Consider the following 7,387-nt stretch of genomic DNA (forward strand, 5'->3'; position numbering starts at 1 on the left):
ATTTACTATAACGTTAAGGATGATGTTTTCACTCAGTTTTGTTGGGGGGTGGGGGGGGGGGTCCAAATCTAGGGGGGTCCAAATCCGCTGGGACACCGGCATTCCGGGAGAGAAATCAGGGCTGAAATACCCAAAGCCACTCCAATCTTTGTTTTCCATGAATCAAGTAAACCTTTTTTTTAAAGTTAAAATTCTCATTAAAAGGTAAAATTCCTAAGTCCATTTTAATTACTTTCCATTCTAATTCGTTACATTAACTAATTTTGGTTTCAATTTGTAGAACCCGCGGAATAGGCTATATGGCAAGGGGAAAAATTTGCACAATCACGTCACGCATTATATCAAGCTGGGTTTGTCCAATTGATTTTGATGATCGCAGGGAAATGTCGAGTTTGTCGCTCAAAACCGTGATGGTCCATAAGAGCGTAACATCATCAATGATGGACACAAATCTGCGGAAAGGAGGGTTAGTTCATCGAGTTCCGTGAACCAAATCTCGGGAGAAACTGCAAGAATTGTTTCAGAGTGTATGCGTGTTTTTTTGTAAATATATACACTGTAACCTATTTTAACTTATTTTTGTGTCCTTTTAAGCAACGCGATATTTCTGTTATGACCAGAGTGCCAAGGAAACAACAGTAGACGAGCCGGGGCCAAACGAAGATTTTATGAGAAGAAGAATTTCTGCTCGTGTGATAAACATTTTCATGAAATCAGTTTCAATTTCGAATGGCCTTATTTCACCCGTTGTTTACATTGGGTACACTAAATACGGCTACCAACTTTCTGGATCTTGAAACTTGTTTTGCCGAAGAAAACTGACCCCGCGCGAGAAATGCAATGTGTACATGATATTAACATTTATAAACTTCCCACGACGTCTATGGGCAAAAATCAAGCATGTCTATTTGATTAAATTCAAAATCTTTTAAATCTACCAAGTGTTTAAAACTTCTTGGGGTATATATAGACAATAGGCTTCAATTTGATGAACACATTGCTAACATTTGTAAGAGGAGTAGCCAGCGTGTTGGAGTCCTGATGAGGCTCAGGAATATGATACCAACAGACACCAAGCTGAAGTTGTTTAAGGCAGCCATTCTTCCGTATTTAACATACAGCCATCTTGTCTGGCATTTTTGTAGGGCGAGTGATACTAGAAAATTGGAACGTATTCAAGAAAGGGCACTTAGGGCAGTTTACTGTGATAAGGGGAGTAGTTATGATAAATTATTAGACATGGCTAACCTAAGTACACTGCAGAACAGAAGACTACAGGACATAGCCATTCTTATGTATAAGGTAAAGAACAATTTATCTCCTAATTACATATGTAGCCTTTTTCAAATTCCACAACTTAGGTACACACTGCGTAATAATGATTTTGGTATACCTAGATTTAATACTGTCACTTTTGGAAAACATTCGCTTAGATATATGGGACCCAAAATATGGGCAATTGTACCAAGAAATGTAAGAGAACTGACATCCATATCATCTTTTAAATGTAACATACGTAGAATAGACCTTGTTTCTAAATTGACTGATAGTAAATGTGAAAACTGCCTTTTATGTAAGACTTAGGTTAGATTTTAAATTGTACATATATATTGTTTTATTTTTAAATTTCTCAAATTTTTAGGTAGTATTTAGTGTCCCCAGTTAGTGGTTGTATAACTGCTATTTTAGATTTGACACATAAATAAAGGTTGTACTTGTACAAGCGGTTTGATTGTTAACCAACTGATGGATAGCTATGAATGAAACGAATTTGACTCAACACGGCAGAAGTACCGATGTTGATGCGTCAGATGTTCTTTATCTAAGGGATAAGAAGAAAAGTTTTAAAAAAGAGGGAATTTATTAAGAACGACGTCCTTCTATGGCAATTCAATTCGTGTAAGAGTATTAATCAATATAATAATGGTCTGCGTAAGAGCAGCTCTTATTATAAAAGCGCTGGAATATGAATTTAAATGAAAATATGATATTTTAAAACATTTTCAAAACATTTTTTTTAACATGATTTCAGATTTAAAAATCTGATTTTCCCGATCATACATCGCGTCTCTGCTTTTACTCTTTCACTCCCAGACTATGACACCAAAGAATTTTTTAACGTACAATTTCTCCCCACGGTATCAATATATTCTTCAGCCAACAGTTTTGGAGAATAAAGAAACTTATCAGCTGGACGGCGTCAAATTGACGCAACACTTCATTCTCTAAAAATATTTCCAGAGAAATTTTTACATTTGCAATGAAGACCGTTAGTAAGGCCAAAAATTGAGTCCATCATTTTATCTTGCAGACTATGATAAGTTAAAGTCAATTTTTTAAGCAACAAATCTTTGCCAGAATCTAAGATTATTTGGAGGTTATATCCTCTGGCTTTGAATGTCCAGTGCAAAACGTTTTAGTTTTGTAAAACGGGAACGATTGTTTCTAAATTTTTTTTTTTTCACAACTAACCTTTTTTACGCGAGAAGCTTGTCTTGTTTATATTCTAGTCGTATGACTGATGAAACCAAAAGCAAGAATTCAAAATAAGACTTTCTCTGCAAAACAAAGATAAATGCAAATAACTATTGTAAGAAAGACGTGAGACCTTCCGTAAAATAGAAGTAAAATGGGTGAAAAACGGTTACCAAGTATAAAGATTGAGCTCTGCAAAACAAAGATAAATGCAAATAACTATTGTAAGAAAGACGTGAGATCTTCCGTAAAATAGAAGTAAAATGGGTGAAAAACGGTTACCAAGTATAAAGATTGAGCTTGATTTGTACAGAACACAAAAAAAAAACCGTTTCAATCGCTCATCATCTCCATAAATTAGGTGCACAAGGTTAAATTATCAAACAGACAAGAATAATCTCCCCGCTTTGAATTCATTTGAAATTTAGCAATACTGTGCGATTTGTATATAATCTGCGTTACAACTGACACTGAAAACGTTAAGCTCCTTAGGACGGCCAAGGAAACAACAGTAGACGAGCCGGGGCCAAACGAAGATTTTATGAGAAGAAGAATTTCGGCTCATGTGATAAAAATTTTCATGAAAACATTTTCAATTTCGAATGGCCTTATTTCACCCGTTGTTTACTTTGGAAACACTAAAAACGGCTACCATCTTTCTAGATCTTAAAACTTGTTTTGCCGAAGAAAACTGACCCCGCGCGAGAAATGCAATGTGTACATAATATTAGCATTTATAAACTTCTCATGACGTTTATGGGCAAAAATCAAGCATGTCTATTCGATTAAATTCACATAAGCGGTTTGATTGTTAACCAACTGATGGATAGCTATGAATGAAACGAATTTGACTCAACACAGCAGAAGTACCGATGTTGATGCGTCAGATGTTCTTTATCCAATGGATAAGAAGAACATTTCGAAAAAAGAGGGAACTTATTGAGAACGAAGTCCTTCTATGGCAATTCATGTTGTGTAAGAATATTAATCAATATAACAATGGTCAGTGTAAGAGCAGCTCTGATTATAAAGGCGCTGGAATATGAATTGGAAAATTGATGAGAGGTCGCATTAACACATCAAAACAATGACAATTAAATATCGTACTTACCTCGACTCTCACTCTGAACACTTTATTGCTCTGTATGGTGAAACAGCCAAATTTAGAATTAGAATCAGCAGCATGTGTCTATTATAAGATTATAAGCATGTGGTGAATCTCAGCCCACCCCTGAGGGGCCGATATTAAGTATGCATTGTAAGACAAGTCGGGCAGAGGTTTGCGGGGAATCTGGCACTAATTATTAGTACAAGAGCCCAGACAGACCTCTTGCTGGCTCGTGTTTCTAAAGACCTCGTGCGTTCGCGCGGGCGAAGAAGCGCCCGTGACCAAATGCCGATAATGAGGTCTCGCATGCTAGTGTATCCTCCCTCGCAGATTTTGTTCGCTCTCGTCACGCAACGGGAGGAGGGAGAGCACGTTGCGTGACGAGACCAAACAATGGATCCGAAGGAGACAACAGTGAGCGTTACACCGATTCAGTTTATTTTTGCTTACAGTTATTCAGACAACACACGATGGGGAAAAAATCATCTCCGTCAACCTTCTTAAATTTCTTTACCTTCGATCTACTTGGAAATAACTTGGAATCTGACTCCACCGTTCTCGCCTCTCTTCAAACCAAAACTAATTAAAGATATGAAAAATAACACCACGAACGACATGCCGCGAGAGACCCGAGGCATTTTGTCTTGTGAATGTTTCTTCTCCACACTTACCGTTGATTGCGTCAATCACTATGTCATAATGAAAACTGAAATAAGAGCAGCGCGCGCTCTGGCGTGACGTTTACTTGGTCTTGTCACATAACACTCTGAAAAACGTTGCGTGACCAGTCGAAATAAGACGCGGCTGCGATACATTACGAGCAGTCCCTCCTTTTCGGCGAAGTCCGTCGCACGAGTAAAGAAGAACAAACAGGAAAAGAAAACAGGGAAAAAAAGAAAGAATGAAATTGATGTCAGCGCGCTTCAGGGAGCTCTGGGAGAGAGGCGCCCCACTCTCAAAGCTCCCCACCGCGCGCTTACATTAACTTTTTTCACTGACTGGATTTTTTTTTTCTTTTGTCTTTTTTTTTTCATGGGCGAGGGACTTCGCCGAAGAGCAAGAACTGCTTGTAGCCTACGGCTGCCAAAACGACTGAACAGGCTTGAAAACTTCGCATTTTGAAAACTTGTAGATGATTACTATGTGCTCATATGTTTGTATAGTAAAAGAACACTAATCACATCAAATCTGGTGTAAACATCACTTCCTAATTTCCTCATGGTTCGGACCACATTTTTGACGCAATTTCCGTGGCATAAAGACAGGAAATATAATCCTTAGCTACGAAGAAATACGTCTTAGGGTCTTTCTATAATTAAAGATTAAATCATTTTTAACACCGTGAAAGACGCTCATGGTATTGGAAAGTAACTTAAAAGTCAACTTTACGTCTACGAAAGATATAGTTGTAGTTGGTTGCAACAAACATTTGCTGTAATCGATAAAATTATTCATGGCCCGCTGAGCATTCTTCCGTCAATGCCTGAGTTTTTTATTTTTGAAAGGAATCATAAAAACTAACCGTGGAATTAGCTTTTTGTACAGCCATATCCAACATACATACATACATACATTTTATCACTTGGATTTGTATTTGCAGGTTTTCATGCGCCCATAGTTAGCTTGAGTGCTATTTTAGGTGAGTCGCATGTTAGACTCACAAATTACTAACAATCTAATAATATTGTTGATAAGAAAAATCTATTGTTACAGAATAGATAAATTTTCGTTGTATAGAGATTAGAAATTACAAGTTTACCTAAGGACTAGCTAAGGATATAACATGTTGGCTGCTATAAAAAAAAACACGCTAGAATAACCTTAACCTTTTGAATGATTTTTTTAATCTCAATAAAAGAGTCTTCTAAAATGAGAATGTCAAAGAGTTGTCTTTTTATTGTCTTTTCTCAATTTTAAGGGCACCTCAGTCCAAACTTTTGTTCTAATTCTAGAGAAAGAATGGAGTCGAATTGATAGTCTAGAGCTTTGCTTAGGAAAGTTGTGATCGGGTGTTAGAAGATGCATCTCAGAAATATCTTGGAAGAGTTCTTAAATGCTGCAAGGTGCAGCATTCAAGTTTATCTACATTGGCTATGCAGGAGAGCTTTTGAATTTCCTGTCGGTTTATTTTCTAAGTCTAAATGCCGTTCTGGGTCCCACTCTAACACATTATAAATCACATTACAAAAACAACAACAACAAAAAAAACAATAGCTACTGTATACTCACAACAAATACTCAATTTCGAATAGAGAATAATACATGGGTACAGGTAGATATGGAATTTTTTTTCCAGGACTGGAAATCCTTTTAAAACACTGCAGTTTATTCTATATAGTAATGTAATTTTCACTGCCTTTGTGGATTTTGACAATATTTCAACTAATTTTAAGTTTCACAACACTACTTGAAGAACAACGATACAAATTTCATGCAATAGAACACAGCTTTGACGTAATCTTATGATAAAAATCTCTCAAGTTTTTGCCTGCATAGATGCAGGTTTTTTGGAAAGTTCTCAATTTGACATTTCATATCCGACTCTCATTTTAGAATACAACAGACCATTGCATGCTTAAAGCAATCTTATCATTATTCTTTCTTCTTGGAAATCTTAGTAACCCCTTGCTATAAATGGCCACACGTAAATTGTCGATCTCTTCGCCTGACGAAGACTAGCAGTGTAGCAGTCGAAACGTCGCAGTCAGCATTGGTTGATATGACGGCGGTACGCAATCTAACAGTGTGAACGCTATAGCTCAGCTTCGGACTCGTGGATAACGGTATCGCCTCTAATACATAGGAGAAGTGTACTTAGTGCTACTGTTTTGTGTGGGAAGCTTTATGTCGTCGGAGGTTATGATGGAGAAGGGTTTTTGAACACTCTCGAGGAATACTTCTGTGAACAAAATTGTTGGAAGTTGGGTAGCAGTATGAACCTGGGACGTAGCGGAGCGAGGAATGCAGTAGGTTGGAAACCTGCCACCTAGAGCCCCTTTTGATCGAGGCTCAAAAAGTAATTAATGATTGCTTAGGTTCTACGTTTCCTCACGCTGTGATTGGCCCACAACACCCTTGCCAACCTAATGATTTAGATATATGAAAATTGATATATTTGCACTGCGGTGAAGAAAAGAATTTAAGAGCTCCTCGCAGCTAAGAACACTACTGAACTAGTAGTTGAAAATAGGAACTGAAAAAAAAAAATTCAGGCCCGTACGGGATCTGAACCCATGACCTCTAAGATACCGGTGCAGTGCTATACCAACTGAGCTAACAAGCCACGGGTGCTGTGTCGGTGGGAGAGTATAACAGGTAATTTAGCGTTAACAACTGAGTTGAAAACATAAATTGGCCACCGTAAAGAGTTAAAAGGTTGACGTTTTGAGCGTTAGCCCTTCGTCAGAGCAATTGATGATGGGCTAACGCTCGAAATGTCAGCCTTTTAACTCTTTATGGCGGCCACGTTAAGTTTTCAACTCAATTGTTAACACTACTGAAATTCTTAACCAATCAGATGCGGCTCTAAAACCAATCCCGACCAAGTCACTCGCGTTTTCCCGCGCTTGGTGTTAGACAAAAAAACAATCGCAACTAATTACCCACTTTTTCCCGCGCGCTCTATGCATTTTGGTTTGATTTATGACACTAAAACGAAATCTTCCCTAACAAATTAAACAAAAAATATTTTCGTTACAGATATTCGCAATGAATCCGAATAAAATAATAGAGATGTACTGACTCTCACAAAGGCGTTGTAGTTTAACCAAGTGCCTTTATTTCTCCCTAAGAGTTCTTCTAATT

Source organism: Pocillopora verrucosa, chromosome 12 (genome assembly GCF_036669915.1).
Source record: "Pocillopora verrucosa isolate sample1 chromosome 12, ASM3666991v2, whole genome shotgun sequence".
Taxonomy (NCBI): domain Eukaryota; kingdom Metazoa; phylum Cnidaria; class Anthozoa; order Scleractinia; family Pocilloporidae; genus Pocillopora; species Pocillopora verrucosa.